The sequence below is a fragment of the Clupea harengus genome, chromosome 3 (assembly GCF_900700415.2).
Source record: "Clupea harengus chromosome 3, Ch_v2.0.2, whole genome shotgun sequence".
In the NCBI taxonomy this organism is placed as follows: Eukaryota; Metazoa; Chordata; class Actinopteri; order Clupeiformes; family Clupeidae; genus Clupea; species Clupea harengus.
Window position 1 is genome coordinate 4,148,431 of NC_045154.1, and position 22,500 is coordinate 4,170,930.

Consider the following 22,500-nt stretch of genomic DNA (forward strand, 5'->3'; position numbering starts at 1 on the left):
GGTGTTGGGGAGGAGAGCCGCGGTGGTCCCCCCCAGGAGTGCATGGCTCGGGCCCCCCGTCCACATTAGCTGGGGTTGCGGGAGATTTATGACCCCGGGAGCGCAATCCCGTCGGCCGGGGAGGCGGCAGCCATAAATCAGACAGAAGTGGGTCAGAGCAGGTCAGCTTTTTTACGCTTGTGGCCAAATCAACCTGCTGATGACACAAGTCTCCATTCAGCCGCTTTCACACAAGACCCAATCCATGGCTTTCTCCCCCCTGTATGGGTGAGTCATGGCTGGCCATGTCGTCTGGTGTGTGGAGGGCTCAGTGTTTGGAGTGGCAGCCGTCCAGCTTCTAGCCGATCACAGTCGTCAGGATCTCATCGGCGTTGGCGAGTAGCTTTGCCATCTCTCTTAAGGTCCTTCACCTTCTCTTAGTGCTTCTGTGTCTGGGCTGTATACAGTGTGGTAACTGGTTCCCTTGTTCAACACCGATGATTGCTTGTATTAATTGTAGTAATTGATTACAGCGTTGAAGTGCGGTATTGAAGTGGAGTCATGAAGAGTAAGCAGAGAAAAATAATTGGGTCTGGTTGTTCTCGAAGACTTGTAATCTTTAGGAAAATCACTAGTGGGATCACCGCATGTTATGTTCTCGCATCAGAAACAAGCTTTTTGAAAGGTTTTGCTAAATATGAATTATACAATATTTAAAATGAGATCATTGATTTTTTTAGACAGCTGCTTTAATCTTAGATCTGGTTCTCTTTTTAAATCAGTTTGTACCAACACTGGAGGTTCTGCCTTCCTCAGGTTGTCAGAATTAAAATAGCTCACTACACACACTACACGCAGACCAATAATAGCAACACAGAAATCTACGGAAAGGTCTAATTTATTCTTAATGCAGTTATTGTGTCATGTGCTCTGCTATGCTGTGTCTGTTCTGTTGTGCCTATCTTTTTGTATGCATATGGAAACAGCCTAGTAGTGTATTCCATCACATGCACATGGCATCAGATGTACTGTGTAAATCACATGGCAGGAAATGTACCTGTAAATCTGTCATAATCAGGCCTGTGCGAGTGTATAGTGCATGCCTGCATCAAACATTTAAACCCCATAAAGAGTGAACCTCATGGTACGCTGCCAATTTTCTCACATCTCTCAATCTGACGTGAGGTATTCAAGCACACCATTATAAAAACAATGAATCTAATTATGCTGATTTCTATCCCTCATTGTAAAGTAGCCTTGATTTGGTTTCCTCATGGCTGCTCCCAAAGTCTCCCAGACGGCGTGTAATGTTTACCCCCCCCCCCCCCCCCCAGAAAACCACAAGTGAACGACAATAGCAAGAGTGCACGGAGCGATGACCTTTCAGAGTGATATGTTAATTTATCTGCCATATAAAAAGAGCACGTATGGCAGCTGAATACTGAGCATGTAAATGCTGCCGTTCCCTATTGACCAGCGTTGCTCACACACAGATTATATCCAGTTCAGTGGCCACTAAGTGCACATAGGCCCCAGCCTCTGGTCGTATTATGTGTTTATTGGTGAGTAGAGAATACAAATTGCGATGGAATTCCTTGGGGTCAGAGACAGTGTATTAGCGGTTGATATTGTGGTCTCCTCTGCTGTAGCGGCAGGCTATGCTTCCTTGTTATGAAGAAGTTCTCTGATTGGCTCCTCACACCACGAGAGGTTGATTTACCACCATCCAGGAAAAGAAAGGTCACAACTGAAGCAGAAAAGATTAATGAAACACTTTTTTCTTTCCCGTCAATCACTGCCTTGTTAAATATTTGCTTCACGCCTCTGAAAGTGTACAAAGAGTAATTTGAACATGCGTTCCACAGCGCTCTCTGGTTCTCCTTTCAAATAGTAAGAATAAGCTGGAGCAATTCATCTTCCCTGCCAAAAACGACATGGGTGTATGAAAGCATGCATGTATTTTTTGGCATAAAAATAGGGATTTCTTTTTGTGTTCATGTTTTTGCAGCCACAGAGTAACAGATGTCTTCAAAGACTCCTCTTCACTCTGAGGTTACAGATAGGAAAAGTGAAACTCTGAAAAGAGCTCTCTGGCCTGTGGCTGTTGCCAGGGGTAGACGGTAGACTTATCCCATCTCACATGCATACGGACTGTAATACTTTAGCTTGTAGGAAATCCCAGCATGCTCTGCTGCTTGGGATTGTTGGCGTGCGCTTGGGCGCCGGATGGATATTGGGGACAGCTGAGTATCAGATTGCTCATCGTGGCGGCGATTGTCACTGTTGTGAACTGACCCGGTTTGATGTGCCGTCTGTGAGGCGTTGAACCTCCGTGTGACACGCTTGATTAGAGGCGTACACTCCCCTCATCACGTCCATCAAGCCACGGCCCGCTGAATGATGCCGCCTGGATTGGAGCATAAATCCACTCGGGCGCTTCGCACTGGTGTTTAAATAACCTGCTTTCATCTTGCAGGGGGGGATTACCTCACCCTCAAGAAATACTGCGCCGCTCTCAAGTGTGTGAGAGTGTGTGCGTGTGTGTGTGTGTGTGTGTGTGTGCGCATGTGACAGAGACAGAGTGTGTGTGAGTATGCATTTTTTAGTTGGTCGGGGTGTGAGAGTGTATTTGTCAGTATTTGTGCCTGAGCTAGAGTGTGTATAGGACACAAAAGTGTGTTTGTGTGCACGAGAAGGTGTGATCTACCATCTCCACCGGAGAAGCCGAATCGTTAAATCATGCGTTTGTGCTGTGCATCTCTAATACATTCCCAGGTCAATACCCATGGATTTTCTAAGGTTTTTACTCAGTGCAATAGGTCTCAGTCTCGGAGAATGGAAGAGAACAGAGGGAGTGTATTGATTGGCAGCTCATGTGTCGCCAGTGTCTTATTCAGTTATTTATCAGCAGCGAGCGGTTTTGCAAAGAGCTTCTCAATTCCACCATTCTCACCTGAGGCCACAGGCTTTTATGTGGCAACGGAATCGCATTTCCCAGAAAACATTTGGTGAATACGCAGCGGCGCCTCAATGCAATGTCCTTCCCCTCCCCACAAGTCCCTCGCTCTCATCTGTACGCAGGCCTGAGTGGCAGGCAGACTTCGACGTGTACACACACACCACCTCTGCTGCACAGCCTCCAGCAGAAGTACATTAACTGTGTCCGTTGTTGACCGCGTGTCAGTCCGGGGAGGCATTTACCTACATAACTCCATTGAAATTTCAGGGTATCCACCCCCCCCACCCCCACCCCCACACCACTCCATCCCAGCTCCCTCACCTCCTCTCCTGCCGCAGTACGCCGAGGCGGGCTGGAATTAATGGGGGAAAGATGGCAGGGCTGGTGGTGGACCAGAGAGATTAGCTGCGAAATTGACACTGACAAATCTCAGGCATTATGGCTTCATGGGAGGCAAGCGGTGCCTGGGCTAGAGAGGGCTTGAGGGTGGACAAGGCGTGTGGTGGAGTGGAGTAAGGTGGGGTGGGGTGGGGTGGGGTGGGGTGGTGGAGCATGGGGAGGTGCGAGGAGCTGAGTAGGGAGAATAAAGCAGGCGACGAACAGGCACAGAGACTATTGTTTGTTCCATGTTAACTGCAGGCACAGAGACTATTGTTTGTTCCATGTTAACTGCGGTGGAGTCCTGTGGCCGTGGCGCCCAGCACGTGCCGTCCCCAGAAGAGGCGCGCACAGGTGTGCATCCGGGACCTCTCATTTAACTCATTTGTTTACGGCGGCTGGAATGAGACAATTTAAGGGAACAAGGGATTGCAATTAATTCGGAGTCCTGCCGGCTAAGTAACAAAGCAAATCCGGGCAAAACAGTTTTATTTCTCAGAGGAATCCGATCTTTTTTTTCCCCGTCTCCTCTTATTATCCTTAATCAGCATGTTTTGGCTGTGAAAGCTAGTTATTGTGTTTCTTGTGTTACATTTTCTGTTTTTTGTTTACTGGATCTGTTTCAACATTGGCTTCATTAAGTAATTGAAATTAATCTAACTAGAAAGTGGGAGGGAAAAATGCATTTAGAAAAAAAAGCACGCCTGGAGCATCAAGAGCACGCCTCTCCAGCATTCTGAGATTCACTCAAACATTCTTACTTCTGCAAGCTCGTAAAGCCAGCTCATGAATAGCGTATGTTTATGCACGTCTTTAATAATCCATGAAAAGCAAATTGAATCAACAAACATTTTACTCCACAGACTAGTCCACACTTGTTTGTTGATTGCAAATTGTATTCCATGCCCATCCATATCACGAGCTCTCTCTCTCTCTCTCTCTCTCTCTCTCTTTCTCTCTCTCTGTTTATTTGAATTGGTCCAACAGCATTTTAAAGCCGGGGCGATGCTCTTGATATTTATGTATGACAATATTTCGTTGGGTGTTCTAGATTTTGTGGGTAAGCTGTGCTGCAGTGTTTGCTCTAGTACAAATTAGTTATTTTAATTTTCCTGAGTCTTTTTGGCAAATTGTAATGACATTGAACTAATATTTATCATGAACTGCTCAGTCACTGGAACCCAGCATTACTCTGTATGAAACAGAGTGAAATGTAACCCATACAGTATGTAATTAATGCAATTTGATCTCACTTTGACAGGGACCTGAAGAAGTATGATGAATTGCTGAAGTACAGCAGCAGGGCTCTCACACTGCAGTTTAATCTGTGGCTTATACGAGTAGTTGACAATGCATAAAGCGTTTAGGACATGCCCTTGTGTCTATAATAGTCTCTTGTAGAGGGGTTAATGTCCCTCTTTATAGCCTACTCCAGTAGAAGGGGGAAAGCAGATAAAATAAGAAAAAAATGCTCCTCTCAACCACAAAAAAAAAGGATTTATCATCCTAATGCAGACATACAGAAGTCATTTCACTGTTATTATAGATATATGGACAAGACAACGATGCCCAGTTGTTTGTGAATAAAGGCACAAAGTGGATTTCTGAGTCAGCTGACAGCTAACAGATTTCATGACCTCTTTATTGCATTTACATTTACATTTACATTTAGCAGACGCTTTTGTCCAAAGCGACGTACAAGGGAGAGAACAGTCAAGCTAAGAGCAATAAAAAGCATGGTGTAACAATAAATACTACTTTAATTTTATTGAACACAAGTGACTGTGTTAATGGTTTGAAAATGTTCACACTGGTTTTCTTTTTACACTGATGTTATGGTGTGAGGATGAAGGAGGATTTGATCTGGGATAAAGCTGGCTGGAGTTGATTCATCTTTTATGTGTGTCAGAATCCTGGGCTTAACTGAATGTTTTTTCCAAGACTTCTGTTTAGCTTTAAATGTGTAAAATCTTCCAAACTTGTGGAATGTACCTTAGTAGCCTATATTGATAATGCATGATAATAACAGAGAAATTACACATTGCCTTTTTTTCTTTAATGAATCCATGTGCAGTGTTCTTCAAATCGTTTTTTATTAGATGTGTGTGTGGGTGTGCATTTCTCCCTTATAGCACGATCTGATACGTGTCTAGATACATTGGCTAAGATACGATTCAGGGAGGATACATTTTAATACGGAATGATTCAGTGCAATATGATGCAGTCTGATACAGATCTTAACATTTGCTAAATGTAGACATTTGTTTTCCATTATAAATTAAAATAAGCCCATTCTGTAAAAGTGGCGTTGCTTATCTTCAAATGTAGATACTTCATAAAAGACCAGGGAATCCAAAGTATTTCTGTTACTTTATGGCATGAGAAAAAAATGGAAGACAAATGTAGCCGATCATTTCAGAATAACATTTCATTCTGTTTATTAGTTTTCCAATTGACACAGTTAAAGACAAAAAGATTTACTGTATTAAGAAACGTTTTGATGAATATAAATTGAAGTCTGTCCCACACACCCATGCCCAGGTGCCTCACTTTGTCAATTATTTAGGGGGAGGAATATGAAAAAAAAATTATAAAAAAAACACAGAAGTCTGAGCCCTTGAGGACATGGCAATTCATTAACTTTGCAAAGGCCCTCTAACACTGAAAACAAAATGAATAGGCCATTAATATCCAACGACAACTATAGATTAGTGCTGAGCTAATGCCAATCAAATCAGACCATTGTTATGCACGTTAAATGTTATACATTGAGCTCGCTCCCTGGGTCCACGTACCGATGTAGTCACATCTTTAACATTAAAATCAGTTTCTGATTCATATCGGTGAATCGTTACACTCCTAGTGTGTGTGTGTGTGTGTGTGTGTGTGTGTGTGCGCGCGCATGTACGGTATGTGTGTTTATGTAAGTGAGTGTGTGTGTGTGTGTATGTGTGACCTTATGCATGGGTGTATTTCACATAGTGGAAGTGCAAAGTGAGAATTCAGGGAGATGAGGGGAGAGATGAAGAGCCGAAGCCATTCAATGGATCACATTTCTTATTTTTGGTCTTTCATCAGCGAGCAGCTCTGCTAAATATTCATGGCCAACACACGATCTTAAAATAAGGCTCATTATCACTCTCAGCGCTTCCAAACTCCACCACGCAGATTCCTCACTCCTCATAACACATCAAGTGTTGTATCTATTTTTAATGCTTTAGCCCCCGATGAATGCAGAATGCAATGTACTGACAGTAATCTACGTTTATGTTTGTATGTTTGTTTTGGTTAAGCTATTATTTTCCTTCATTATATTTTGAACTCCATGGTGGTGCATACCACTGACAAAGGTGCCATTTTGAGTTTTTGGATTGTGTTGGGTTAAACTTACTTCCAAGCTAGGCATATGCCAACACATCTGTACTGTATTTGAGATGTCCTGAGACTCAGTAGTGTTGCAGTCTTCACAGTACTTCACATACCCAGTGAGGGGGAGGACTCCAGACCACTTGACAGGATAGGTGCGACCCCTCACAGAAGTGCTCACCCTCCCACCAGCTCCTACCAGGCTGCCCATCTATTCCATTAACAGCGCGTTTAGCTGACCTCATATTTCATGACTGTCCATTCATTGTTAATGCAAATTCTTCTGCTGAGTGTAAGAGTGGGGATCCTCACCCAGCTGGACTGGACCCCACTGCCTTTTAGTACTCAGAGATGTTGGAGAGAGAGAGCGAGAGAGAGAGAGAGAGAGAGAGAGAGAGAGTGAGAGAGAGTTTTTATCCTGCATTTGCAGACTCACTATGCCAAATTTGTCAGGGATTATCACATTTTTAGTTACAATCCTAATGCGTTCTTCAGGGTATAAATTAAGGAAGTACCTGACCTTCCATTCATGATCTAGATCCTGGCAGATATTTGAGCCAAAGAGAAGTCAGAGAGAGACTCTGGAGAGAGTGTCAGTCAAAGGTAAAATAGTGTTTTGAAGGTAATAGGACTCTATTTCTGTGTGATGGCCTTGTTAATGTAAATAGCTAATGTGCCCTCTAGTGCATGTTAGATCAACTCTACGTAGACGGTGTAATACAATATGTCACATTGTTTTTATTTTAAGACACGATGCTCCTGTATTGGTTCACTGGTTCGCAAGGACTCTCCATTAAATGTGTTTTGAAATATTTTGACTGACAACTGCCAAACTAGGATCAGGAACTCTCATTTGTCCTCTCAGAATACCCCTGAGATGCTTGGTGTGTATGCATCTGTGGGAGTGGGCTTTTATCATTTAGCCATCTTGCTATTTCCACTTTTCTCACAGTTTTCCCGGTGTGACTCAATCAGTGTCTCAATCTGTGTGTGTGTGTTTGTGTGTGTATGTGTATGTGTGAGCATGTGTGAGTGTGTGTGTGGGGGGGGTGTGTGCGGGGTGTGTAAATGGGTGTGTAAACGAGACAGTTTGCATGGCGCAGGAGTCCCAGAGGAGACTGGGGGGAATCGCTGTTAAATGGTCTGGCCTCCTCTTGGACAAACGGCTGTTCAATCACCCACGACAGTAGCCGGGCCCCCTGGGAGAATAAAGATATATGTTGTGGCCACTGTACGGGTGTGAAAACACTGCCATGCAAAAGTCCCCACGAAGCGTACGAGAGGGAGAGAGTGTGAGCAAACTGACCAATGAGGCCATGGCAGTTGGTCCATACTGATAAATGCCCCCCCCCCCCCCCCCCCCCCCGCTGCTGCCTGTGCAGCCAGCCATGCTGAAGGCTCTTGCCTGGGTTGCTTTTGCTTCTCCCCTGTGGAAACAACATGGCCCGGGAGAAGGTTTATGAGGGGGGAGGCAGTATAGAAACCCTCATAGGGAAAACATATGATACCTTCAAGGGAATGCATTGGAATTGATTTCTGATCATATTTCATGTTCAGTCATGTTGTCCACCGGTGTTTAACATGGTTTGTAAAATGTGATTGGAAGCTGACAGTAAATGTGGCCGTTTATGTGTAATATAAATTGAAGTCTGGTTTGGGATTCTATTCAGTCTGTTTGCCCCACGGTCTCAAGTGATTCAGAGTCAGCCTGCCATGGCCAGCATTGGCCTAGTGTCTTCCTAACAAGCAGCCCTGGATGCAACCTGATTGGCTGAGCCTGTATGGGCTCTCAGTGGCACGCTGGTGCCAGTTTGCAGCTCATTGCTCTGTGGGCACCGCGTGGCGCGACACACCGAGGTGGGCCTGGGTTCGGCAGCCACAGCACCTCTTAATATCTCACGGACGGGTGATTGAAACAAAAGTGGAGCCGTGTCAGGCCCCCAGTCACCATGTAATTGAATTCCTCCATGTTGCAGGGAGCAAGGCACCAAAGCGTAGCCCCAGAAAGGGGGTAAATAGACAAGCTGCCCCGCACACAAAGCCCTGGGTAAGGCAAACACAGGCGCTGGGGAATGGTGCTTGGGAGGCGTTATTGTGTTTACCAAGAGATCAAGCTGCCCGCTTCTTCTACCCAAACACATGTACAGATCCTATCTCATAATAGCCAGCGGTTATATACCCCTATCATCTCAAAAGTGAGTGTTTAGGACCCCTTTAAAGTGACCTCCGTCGGGGAGAGCGTGGTGACGAGCACCCAGCCTTGGTGTCTGATACCATTGCCTCACCATGGGAATTATCTCCTGTTCACCGCCCACCTTAAATTTTGCTTAGCGAAGGCGTGACACGGACAGCACCCACCCCCCCCACCCCACCCCCGCTACGTGGTTCAGTGTTTATGTCGAGGTGAAGGCCGCAGATTGCCAGGCGGCCGATAAGGAGCTGAGAAGTAGCCGGCTGTAAATTATCTAAGGTTAGTTTGTGATTCAGATATACTGTTCCACGGGCAGCCAGGCGTTAAATTGCTTTCCTCTGGGAGCAGGGCATATTCACGGGGGTCGACAAAGCAAAGCCATTTCTCTCACTTGCACTCTTGTCTCTTACCATTTCTTCCTTTTTTCGTTCGTTTTTTAATTTTTTTTAAATCACTCTCCCTCTTATTCTTTTCTTTCTCTTGCTCCCTCGCTCTTCTCTCTCCAAATGTGTAGAATCTTTGCTCTCGGAATGTTTCCATGGTGATATTTTGTGACAGTCCCCCGTTCTGCAATTAGGGAGGGCAATTAGAGTTGGGATAAGGGAGGTTGCGAGGGAGCTGGGAAAAGGTCATGAGAAGGTTTTTTTCTAAATGATCATGATTAGATGATCTCTCAACCTGGGGGGGGGAGACGTGATACTGAAAGACATTTGCATTTCTGTGTCCCACGCATTAACTGAAATAACTGAATGTCAGGATTGAATAGTGTCTCATGCCCTGGGACTAAAGTTGTTCTGATATGCCGCCGCTAATTCTTTTTGGTTATTGTTTGAAGTTTTAAAAGTTTTTTTTTTATGTATATCAACATTTGTTTTCATGTTTGCAAGATTTATAACAGGCAAATTGAGTGCCTGTTTCGTGGTCACTTCAAGTAAAGTGCCATCAACGAAAGTATCCATAAGCTTAATCAAATCAGGCAAATTGCAGAATACCATTTATATGTTACCACTTGAAATTAGAATGGCCTAACTGCCTAATAGGCTTCATACAGGGATAATGTGAAAGCATTCTCTGTCTAGCCTCTTAATGTTTCAAATTTAATTAACTAGCCCAGCAATCAACCTGCATTTTTCCAAGTGGCACACTCATGCATCGGCACCTGCTTCAAGATTTTCTCCAGTGCTTCTTGATGGCACATTCAATCTCAGTGTAGGTCTGTCTTGATATTCCAGGTAGGTTTGGTCATTTATTCTCAGCAAACCTGTACAGCGCAGTTGGGGACTGGGGTAGCGGATAGCAGATACTCAGCGGACACGCATATGAAAAAGATAAGAGAAGAAAAAAAAGAGATTTAAAAAGCAGAAGAAAAGACATGTGGTCAGCAAATAGTGACGGAGAAGTGTGAGCCGAGGGAGAAGGGAAGAGTGTGAAGAAGTTCAGCCAGTGAAATACCATGTGTAGCAGCTTGTCAAACTTGTCTAGTGCCTCTGGAAGCCGACTTCAGTGTGTGCCGCTAGGGCTTTGGGTTAAGCCGACCCCACTCCCCACCCCCCACACCCCCCAGCTCCGTGTCCACTGCCCCTCTCACTCCCCCCTCCCGCCCTCTCCGCTCACCCGCCCCACTCTCTGCTCCGAGTGCCTTCATTGTGCCACTACAGTGGGGGCTGTGTCTCACCCTCCAAAGAACACTCCAAGCTCTCTGGCAGCCTGGGCGCTACACAGCATCCCGCTCAAGCAGGAAAACATTCTGAGCCGAGATCCCTGCGGAACACAGATACGGTCTGAAAACACACACACACACACACACACACACACACACACACACACACACACAGAGAGCAGAGACAGGTTTGGCTAAAGTGTAAGTGGTTGTCCTCCTGACTGGTGCCTGATTGTATTACACCACCGTTGTATATCATCCTTTTTGTTTTTAGGCTCTTTTGTTTCCTGTTGTGGACACAGTGAAAGACAAAACATGACACATTTGTGGATGTTGTCATCCTTTATTGGCTGCGGCCGTGAGGTTACATGCACTCTTTATCACCTCAGTCCACAACAGGGTTGATTCTCTGCCTGAAATTCAACATAAATTGTCTCCTCAATTTACAAGGGTTTAATAGAGGCCCAGGCACATTGCATTCACTCCCATCAACACACATGAGGCTAATGGGAAATGTAATTGTCTGGGAGGGAAGATAAATTGAGGATATTACAGTGTACTATATGTCAACTTATAAAAGAAGCGGCCCTCAGCTCAGCGTGACCTTCTGCAGGTCCTTGGAGTGGGGTCAGGTTTTAAGCTGTCACACCTTTTTCGCAGGATCAAGACTTTCTGTTTCGCAGAAGGCACAATCCTAGCTGAGGGAGCTAAGTGCTCGGGTATCTCGGTTATGCTGAAAGCCAGGGTCAGACGCCTCGCAGAAAGCAGAACCCTCTGAAAATATTATAACAATGATCTTTGCAGCCCTTTGGAGAGTCATATGCATATTAGAAACAGTGTGGATGAGGTAACTAGAGGAAGATGAGTGCCTTATGTATAGCCTATGAATGACTGTGGGGATTTGAATATGAGAGCATTATGCGAATAAGGTCTACTTAAGCCTTCGGCAGAGAGAGGCCGACCAGTTAGGTTTGGATGCGTTTGAGAAGACACAAGACATTTTTATTTATTCCCTCCATTTTAATGAGGGCCTTCTTGGAGCAGATGGTGCATTAGTCGTAACACCCTCTCGCTGACTTCAGTGGTTTTTTTCAGGCAGCAGCAGCAGCAGCAGCAGCAGTAGCAGCAGCAGTAGCACAGTGCACCGTATCGCGCAGGGTGGCAAGCTTTGCCTCTCTGACTGCAGGTGCTGGTAAGGCTGAGAAGTTTCAGGTGTATTACAGTGGTTCTCCCATTTCCTGGTGTGAGCTGATCCTCCGCAGATCACGGCACTGCGCGTGGCACTTGTGTCTGTGTGTGTGTGTGTGTGTGTGTGTGTGTGTGTGTGTGCGTGGACAGGTTTTCCACGGCCCTGCAGATACAGTGGAATATTGATGCATCGAAGAGATTGTGCAGTTTGCTCTGACCCTTTTGTTCGCGGAGCCAGCATTAAAGTTGCTGAGTGAGTGTTTCACATTGAGCTCTTCTTTATTCCAGCACTCAGCATAAGTGGATCCAATGCACCCGCGCTCCCCACTGTCTCCCACCCTCCTGCTCTTTCCAGTCTGTCTGCCGTCTAATTATTTCTCCTGGCCTTTTGCTCCTCGTCTCCCTTCTTACTGTTGCATGGTCAGTGTGTCTTTTTCACACTGACACACGCACACACACACACAAACACACTCCCACACACAAACACACTCCCACACACAAACACACTCCCACACACAAACAGCTTTTCTTTCAAACTTGTTTTCTTTTCCTCTCTACTATTGATCTATTGATGTACATCCACAACAAATTCAAATAACATCTCGTATATATGAGGCCATTGAGTCCATTTTCCATGTGGAGTCCTATAAGGGTAGATTTGGAGAGAGTCCTGGGGGGCTTTTCATCATGTATTATTGCCTCCTAAGGGCCATGAATCATTTTTCTGCTGCGCCTCATTAAGAGACAAAAATACATCTCTTAGGCAGGAAGCTGAACCCTTTTGAATCCACTGGAAGGATTTGATAATGTACAGAGCATCCGCGCCATTGGTTGGCTTTGTTTACATAAGTGCGCCTCCTCCACCACGGCGAGTAAATGGAATGAGCCTCTCTCTGGCATGTGCCCAGGCTGTTGTATAGGAGGCTGCATTCGCGGGTAATGATGATAATTAGCAATATGAGTGCTGGCGCGTTTGGCGACGGGCTCTGGCTGTGGGGCGCGCAGTCTCCCAGCATGCACCACACATGGCCCCCAGCTGCACCACTGAGCACCCACGAGCGAGCGGAGTCATCATGGCCGACGCTGTCAGTTACACTTCCCTGCTCTCTCCAGCCGCCCCATCTAACGGCTGCCGTGTGCCACTCTGAGCCGCCCTCCATGCACACCCTCATAGTGCCAGCCAGTAAGAGTGGCTCACTTGTCGCTGACGGTGCTGGTGCTTCAACAGAGATGTGCCTGGTGGGATGCGACTCGAAGCCCTGCTGCATGGCAAAGGGTGATGGAGAGGTTTTGATTAGGGAGATTGTGTGCGTGCCTCTGCTGGGATGTGCCTGGTGCTCACAACCCACCCCCAAGCAGGTGTGTGGTCCACTAAGACAAGAAGCCAAATCAACAAACATGGGGCTGTACAGCTGTGTGTGCTCGGCGCTCCTGACGTACGCTGTGGGGCTCCCAGATCTAATCAAGTCTCATGTCTCAGATACCCAGGTTTGGTTTATCCACTGTTGTTTGAGGGTTTGCTACAGTGGGGGTTGAATTAAAATGAACAAGTTCCCTTTGCTCTAAAACATGCAAATACTCTACCACAGTGGTGGGACATAGGCATTGTTTGGTAGGTAACAAGTAAGTCTCAAGTCCTAACGATGAAATCCCAAGTCAAGGATTTCCAGGTCCAATTAAAGTCCAAGTGCCTTATGTTTCAAGACCTAGTTTTGCCTGCAGAGTAACAGTTGCTGTACCAAATTAGCACATATATTGAATGCCTTTTAAAATGTTTCAAATTCAAATCGTAAAACTTTCCAAATTGAAACATTTTAAAGGGCCAAAGATAAGGAGCCCAAAGACTAACAAAGTTTTCTTCATTTTCTCACAAATGAAACAACTGAGGGTGCACACTAGCTTTGACTTCTGAACACTGAGTGGTACTGAATTCTGACTTTACACTGTATCCTAACAGTGGTGCTAATAAAGCAACTAGAATTGAGTGAGTGAGGTGTGTGAGTAGGTGAATTAATGAAGTGAGTTGCTTTCATCGTATGGATTTCAGGGTAAGCATACTGCTAGCTCAGGATGAAGCATTACATTTACAAAATAATAAAATTGACATTTGTGTGACATAGTAGGCTATGATGGCACCGTGGCTGAAAACGCGCTCTATGGGAGCACTGGAGGCAGGCACTGATAAGACACTTTATGTCAGATGTAGGATGAGTTGTATTCTAAAACTGCACTCCTTGCGTCCCAAAAAAGTGTCCCAAGAAAGCATGGATCCGAAAGAAAAAGTAGGAAAAGCATTTATATCTAGAACTAGAGTAAACTGTACCTGATAAATCAGTTTTGTAGTGCGTTAACCATTGGCAGACCGAACCTCCTTGTTCTATTTCTATAAAGCGTGTGTACTCTTATCAGAAATGCCATACTCGCTACGCTAACTCAAGTGAAATTATTAGGTAGGTATTGTCAATTGTATAGTTAACACGTTTGCAACCAAACTTTTAAGCAAATTTTGCATTACTGCACTGAATGCGTCTTCGAAACTGAATGCACCCCAGGTGCTGTTCATTGTAGGCTTGGCTGAAGTCCTGTGTGGGCACTAATACCAAAAGTTTGGCATTATTCTCAAATTATCATCTTGGTGAATCAGTTACAAAGACTGGTTAATCCTGTCCATCTAATTCACTCCGTAAATATTTCTCTTTCTTGGATGAGTATTGGGTTGATACAGCTAACTCCTTTTGGCCGTCGCTCTATAACTTCAATCTCTGCAGAGCAGATGCCAGCCTGCATTTTCAGCTGGCAGAAACAAAAGGCAGGAGACACCTGAGTGGGCTTAGTCTTTGGGGCGCGGGTGGATAGATTAAAGCTGATGGCGACGGTGCTTATCAGCGCAGCGGCAGGCCGGTATTGATTTTTTAAGAGGAAATGCATTTTTTATGGGCTGAGGCGAGCCACTCCAGAGGCCATAACAAAAACATGAAAATAAAATGCATGAGATTGCGCCGAGATTTGCGCCTCTGTCGAGCGGCAGGTGGTCTTGACTTAAGGAACAGAGGGAGCTCGCGTGTGTTACGTTGCTGTCTCTGTCTTTCTTCCATCCGATCTCTCTGTCTGCCTCTCTCTACCTCTCTCTTCCTCCTCTCTCTCTTTCTTTCTCTCTTCTGTGAGCTCACTCTTTACTGTACTGCACTGACACAAAAGCATATTGTAGGCAGTTAATGCAAAATAGTTTTTTTTTTTAACAGAAATCTGTTCAACAGAAATCATTAGTGCATTTTCACTTTTTTGTCTTTCTCTGCTACGCTTGCATTGGTGAGCTCCTGCAAGGTCTTTGCTGTGTTTTTCACAAGAAAAGATTATGGCTTGACTCAGAGACAGAGAGGGGGAAAAATGAGAGAGGGTGCAAGAGAGAGAAATGGGGAGAGCGAGAAGAGAGATGGAGAGAGTGAGGGAGCATCGCCCTGGAGGTACAGAGAGATAGAGGTGCTAAGATCTGGGCTCTTTTCATTTCTGCCCGGGTGCTGACAGTGTTGGTAAGAGATGCAGAGGTGAGGTGGGGAGCTGTGGATTAAAGATCATATCAATACTGCAGCTAGGGCCAGGGAGAGCGAGAGGAGGGGAGGGAAGGGAAGGAGAGAGAGAGAGAGAGAAATGATGGTGCTGATAGCAGGTGAAGCCTTCGCTAAGGGAGATAGAGGAAGCTTATAGTGGGCCCCAGCAACAGGGGAAGCAGGGTGTGATCAAGATGGCTGCCACCGTGTGTGTGGACCTGCAGCTCCAGCTGCTGTCGTTTCAGATGGCCGGGAAAGGAGCACCCAGTGACTATGGAGATCGAGGGGGGGGTCTGCCCTCACAGCAGATCTTTGATCTGTTTCTCATTGTGACTGTGCAAAGTGAAACTTTTAGTGGAGTTTACAGTTCTTCTGCTCTTTCTCACTCAAAAAGTTTGCTTTTACAAGCAAAAATGTGTAGGCAGATGAAATTATGCTTCTCAAAACTACTCGATTGGTAAATAGCTTCTTGGTTATCTTCACTCCATTTGATAATGGTGATGCTGCATCATTTGCAAATCTAAAGAAAGAGCCTCTGTGTATCTATTGTCTTGGAAGAATTCCAGTCTGGGGATGTACTGTACTTCAGTTCCTATTAAACTGTGAGTGTGACCTTCTGGTTTTTAAGTGCAGTTCTGAAATGCCCATCAGCCCTGGCTGTCCAGGGGAGCAATCTGATCCCGGGAGGCTGAGAGCCGCAGGGAAAGCCGGAATGTCCCCCTGCAGGGGCCGGAGACCTCCGGGCCGCCACCCTTTAATCCTGCTCCCACACTCCCTCCAATGACTTGACACGTGGGTCATCTCCATGGATACATGCCCAGCATCCTGGCAGAGTTTGTTTGCGATGATCTGAAAACTGAAACTGAAAAAAAGAAGAGGGCTGTCAAACAGTATATCCAACCTCCCACGGTCTACAATGTCTCTACCGGTCAGCCCTCCGCCTCTCCCTACTCGTTTTTCTCCCCCACTTCTCCTATTCTTCTACAGCAACAGAGCTGTGTGCACGAAGACGGAGAGAGCCAACTGAGCATCAGTGAATAGGTGATAGATGATTTAAATTATGCTCATGCCCAGAAGAGGCCATTCTGTCATTACACCAATCTTCTTACTCCCTCCCAAATAATAGCATTGCCTAGCCATTACAGTGGCGTTTTGATTAGCAATTTTAGCACCCAGCAATTTCCTGGCATGTTCACTTGAAGCAGGCTAAGCGCAGCCCGATTCTGTTCAGACAGTCCTATTCAGGAGTCGCTTAGCGATGTTAAGAATAAGTGTGCACATTAATCCCAAAGTCATTGCAATCTTGTAATCCACTCAGTATGTTAATTGCCTGCTATTTTCTTAGGAAGGGAGCCTTACAGGCAGGGTCATTAACGGGCTCAGAGCAATTGACCAAGGATAGCCAGTCTGTCCCAAGGCCCTATCAACGCTTTTCACTGCTTTAAATTCAGATCTGTGCGCGCGCGCACACGCACGCACGCACACACACACACACACACACACACACACACACGCAAAGGGTCTTTTATCTTTTATTCAGTGAGATGTAGAACTGCTTCTTATTGTGCAATTGACGGTTGGCTACTGGTAAGGGTACTTTTGGTGACTTTACTTTCCTCTGATTAAACAAAAGGAAAGCATCAGCTTGTTTATAGGAGGGATTTTTTTGTTCAACCACGAGACCTCCTATGGAACACATCAGAAAGCCCTTGCCATAAATAATGAACAAGCTGACTCAGTGTCTCTCTGTCAATCACTGACTCTCACACAGTGCCTTACACATACACACAGGCACACAGAGGGAGAGAGAGAAAGACAGAGAGAAAGAGATAGAGAGAGACACAAGATAACACATAAGATAATACACACCTAAAGTCATGTATACATTCTCAACCATGCAGACACACTCACACATACTAATATCTCTATCCGACACTCTCCCACACACACCCATACACAAACTGACACGCACGTAGACACATGCATACACACAAATGCATTTGATACTTTACCTCCGCAAACACATCCTTACAGATGCACACAAACAATCAAACTAACACACACACACACACACACACCCACAGGCAGTCAGTGCTTGCATATTTCCTGTGCCTCTTTTTAAGCCTCCAGGGTAGAGAAGGCAGGAGCTCACAGCCGCATTCACTGGTCCCTCGAGTGCCCTTAAGCCCCGGCAACATGATGGATGCTTCAAAGCGGCTTTCTCACAACGCCAATAAAACAACGCTGTCAAAACAAGCGCCCTTGCAACGTATGCTGATGAAGACAGTCACGTACAATTAGAGGATCTGTGCCACGCGTTATTGTGGTGCCAAAGTGCCAGTGCAAATGGGCTCTGACTGATGATGGCAGAGATGGAGGATGAAGGCGTGAGAGGCACACTGTAAACACGCCTCCTAATGACCAGTGGCGTGTTGGCGAGGCGGCTAATGACGGGAGTTATTAGGCATTAATAGACCTTTAAGGAGCGGACGAGAGGCAAAGGAAGCTGAGGAGGAGGAGTGGTGCTGAAGTCTGCCTTGTGTTGTGCCGGTCGTCTCCCTCCACTGTGAGGTGGTGGGTGGCCGTCTCAGATGCAGCTGTTCCACATCAGCTCAGCTTTTTATTTTCTGACAGCAATGGGCTATTACTGTAATTGCTATTAAGGAATGTCTAAGAGCTCTCGGAGTGTTGTTTCCCCGTCTCCACACTTTCATGTGAAGCTGTGGAGGTGTAATGACGGTGATAACATCCCCCCACTCAGGGAGAGAGGCTCTCCGTGGCTCACCTGCTGGTGGACGGCCGGGGGAGGGGAAGCGGGGGGCCATCGGCCCTATCAGGCCTGCTTTGAAGTTGTGCGTCGGCTTTGAGAGTGGAACCTCGGGCCCCGCTCACTCACTCTGGCAGAGGTGTGCTGTGTGAGCCATGCAGAGTAGAGCGGTGCTCTCTCTCCTGCAAAGAGGGGAAGTGGAGAAAGGCTCCACTCCGACTGTTTCTTTGGATAGATTCAAAGGCAGGGTACGGGGATAATGCAGAAAGAATGTGTGAGGGAAAGAGGGAGCGAGAGAGAGGGAGATGAAAGGAACCCTGACTTCTTACAGTAAGACTCCTTTGGCTTCTGACTTATTGCCTCATACAATATCACCACACAGCTGGTGGAGGACCCCGAAAGCAAGGGTCTTGCCCAGCATTTGGGAGTCACAAAGCACCATACAGCATAACAACACATCACAAAACAGCACTGCACGCAGGGATGACTTAGCTTAGCTTATCTAAACACCGAACGGCACAGAAAATGACAACACGGTGCAATCCATCACGATGCGGCACGGCTCACCTTGGTCCAGCACACAGAAAATTTCATATCGAACAGAATTTTATCAACTGCTGGAAAGCAGTGCTCTCAGGGGCATGCAGCCTTGTGCAGTCGCTGTTTTGTATTGGTCAGGTGTGTACCATCTGGCTAACTGGGCAGCTGTTTTTTTTTTGTTTGTCTCGGTGAGCAATGACGGGACAGCGGCTAAATAAAATCGGCCTCTGAAAATGAGGTCATCCACTCTCATCCTTTGATCAGGCCGTTCGTCTCGGCCTCGGGCCGTATAAAGAAGGATTTATCATAGCGACCGGCTTTGAGGCAACAAAATCACAAACCAACTAAAGGGGGATCGATAGAGACTGTCTCGGGGAATGATGAACTGGCACTTCTCTGGAAAATCAATCGCTCCCCCCCCACTGCCACGGCTCCTCTGTCGCACCCATGACTTTAACCTTGCACCAGCGCTTTCGCCCCGCTCTTTTTCCTTTTCTTCTGTGGTTTCTCATTGTAAATTTAACAACCATGCCTCTCTCTCTCTCTCCCTCTCTCTCTCTCTCCCTCTCTCTCCCTCTCTCTCTCTCTCTCTCTGTCTCTCTCTGTCTTTCTTTGTTAGGCTTGGAGATGGAAGCGCCTTTGATCTGTGAAACAACATCTCCCCGATAATGGCCCATAAGATAAGCAGTATAAGTAAGTAGTACTGGACATATTTACAATTCTATAGATTTTCTTCTCTCTCTCTCTCTGCTTTTATCTGGTCTGTTCTCAGTGGTACTCGGCTTCAGGGGAGGCTGGGCTTTAGAATGGCTCTGATGTGTTAAGTATAGGCAGCATAGGACCCTTATGATTTAGAGAACCATAAAGAGTCTCCAAGGTTGGTGAAGAGTCAAGTGTAGAGGTTTTTTTCAGAGTTATGTCAGATGTTTGAGCTGTAGTGACGATGGACAGTGCATAGGAAGTAAACAGTTCTCATAACAACCAATTCATTGATGTTTTTGTTCAAATGTGTTGACATTGGGCCAAATTTGATTGGTTAGACAGATAAATATCTGAATATTTTTCGAATGATCAAGCAGAGTTGACCGTAGTTCAGTTAATTGTTTAATCATGTTTATTTATAAATAATGGCTTATTATCAACTTTTGTCACGATTAGGTTGAGTACAGACATGTAGTCTATCATTCTCAGAATAGATCACTTTCAATAGTATAGAATCTTTTGTGTGCCTTTTCATATGGCATACACAATACAGTATAGCAGCAATGCCAGTCCATATAGCTGACTGTCCGTCACCTTGTTTGGAGAAAGAAAAAAACAGCCTTCAGAAACCATCATCTTCAAAAGGCTTCAAAGACGGCAGGCCAATCTCTCCTGTGAGATCTGAGATGGCTGGTTGGGGCGGTGTGTGTGGGGGTGGGGGGTGGGGGTTGCTCTGATGACTCGAAGAACTTCCTGCGCGCTCTCTCATCAGCACTCTGTCACACAGTCTGTGTGAAGAAGAGCCTCTGTGAGATGAAGCCGCAGACAGGTATCCATCAGGGTGCGTTTCTGGCCTGACATTGCCAAGGGGATGGAGATGAAATATTCATACGACTGTGAGAAAAAGGACGGAGGGAGGGAGGGAGCTTTAAAGAGGAGCCCGGAGATGTATCACGCGCATCTACGACAATGTTCAGGAGCTCCCAGAGCAATATCGCCAGAGCCGAGTTAATTGCTGGCACATCGTTTAGTATACGGTGAGCAGTTGTATTTTTTCGCGGCCGTTATTCAGAGGATATGAAGTTATACGTCAAGGTCCCGTCAGTGTGCAAATATAAATCATGAATCATTGTTCATCATGAATTTGAAATGCTGTCAGAAATTACTGGCATATTTTGCAAAGTTCTGTGTTTCCTGAGCATATTGAATTTCAGCATTATTCATAAACTTGGCACTTGCTTTTGCAATAATTTTTTTGCTGTAAATTCAGGTTCTCATACATGGGAAAATCTGAGTACTGATTTTTTTTGTAAGGTCATGTTTAATTCCTCATCCCAAATGAAAATACAAATCATCGCCTCAGGGGTAATACCATTGGACACCCTCTAAAAGTTGCAAATTGTCAGTTCATGACTTATCTCCCCCAGTCTCACCATAACCAAATATGAGGATCTCCAACGCACTCTTGAAATATCAATATGGATTTACGAGTCCCCCTGAAGCAAGGTCCTCAGCTAATTAAATCTTTAATCACTCTGCACTGTGAAAACAGAGGAGGGCTACGAATGATGCATGTGTAAGCACTGGGCAGAGCTTTTTTTTCTTCTCTCCAAGACAGAGAAAGCTAATTGGGTCAAAAACCCGAGTGCGTCCTCCGCTCTCGATCAGGCACAACATCAGCGTTAGCGCTAAGCTAACACTTTTCCCCCCTGAATGTGCAGAGAGAGACTTCAAAGAGCGAGGGAGCTCACTGATGGCATTTATGTTTCTGATATTTTTTCTCCCCCTGAAGCATTTACAATCAGGCAGCCAAAGGTGCACCGGTGGGATTTAGCACAAATTCAGATGGAGATGGAATTTTTGTCAAGGCAGACTGAGCAAGACAAAAGCTTTGAGACTACACATAGCCTTTCTTTTGTGTCAGAGCGCCGGGGATTTGAATACGGATGACCTCTTAAGCTGTAAATATAATGTTGCTATTGTCATCCATATCTACTTATATCCTGCTATTTTCTTGTCTATAACTGTAGAGAGTAGGGATGTCACGAGTCACATGTTATTTTTCTACAGTACTGTATGTACCGTTAGAACAGGGATGCAACTCCTCTGGGCCTGAAAGGAGGCATATACTCCGATACGTGTTCTAGTCTGCTGTTCATCATAACAGTCGGTTGTAATTAAGCCCAGTATTGTTTGTTTTAAATACTTGAAGGCTACATGCTGCTGTTCTTTTTAGTAGAGTTAATAGTTGTTATTTTTTCTTTATTACTTGAAGGCTACATGCTGCTGTTCTTTTTGGTAGTTAATAGTTGTTGCTTTTTCTTTGTTACTTGAAGGCTACATGTCACATGTTTATGTTGAGGTTTTATTGGAGTCTTTTGTTTTTTTACCGAGGTATTGAATTGGGCATTGAGAATTGGAAATGATATGAACTAGAACATTTCTGGTATTGTGACATCCCAAGTAGACAGCTGTGACACTTTGAGCTGCACATCCCTGTATACCCATGGTCCTGCAACAGACAGGCCACACTTAGACACACACAAACACACACACACACACACACACACACACACACACACACACACACACACACACACACACACACACACACACAGAGGCGCACTAAAATCAAACCATTACCTTTGCGGAATCATTTCCTCAAACCATTGCACACAGCTTTAAAATAAGGGCTTATCTTAAGCCTTTGATCACTGATTTTACCTCAGCTCTTCAGCATCTTCTACCCTATTGTAGCACATGGAGGCAGACCACAGTGGATGCAATCATTTAATCATTTTCCCTCTGCACTCTCCGTTTCTCTCTCTCTCTGCGCGCTCTCTCTCTCTCATTCCCCTCCTGCTACCCTTATTCTCTCTGCTCAGCTCTCTCTCCTTTTCTCCTCTCACTCATCCCTGGTCTCTCACTCTCTCTCTCTTCCCTTCTTCACCTCCTTCTCTCACTCTCTCTCTTTCTTTCTCTCCCTTCCCCGAGTCAGTTGCAGTTCTGAGTGCAAAGAGCACGGCAAGCAAGCTGTTCAAATGAGCACCCCCTGACCGCAGTGAGCAGAGGTTATCTGTGCCTTACAGGAAGCCGCGGCGTGGCCTGATTTCTGCGCGCCAGGCCCACATTCTCCGGGGCTGTGCTCTTTTATCGGAGGTCCTTTCATTTGCTCCCCATCCCCCCCTCTCTCTTAGTTATTTATTTATTTACCCAGTTGTT

General features: G+C 45.6%; 1 protein-coding gene across 1 annotated transcript in view; it reads left to right on the top strand.

The window, feature by feature from the left end:
- Positions 1-22,500, top strand: part of mgat4c (mgat4 family member C) — a 94,423-nt gene that overhangs the window by 11,034 nt on the left and 60,889 nt on the right. The window contains exon 2 of the mRNA XM_031564285.1: positions 19,196-19,269. The gene's annotated coding sequence lies outside the window, so the exon portion shown is untranslated. The remainder of the gene's footprint in view (positions 1-19,195; positions 19,270-22,500) is intronic.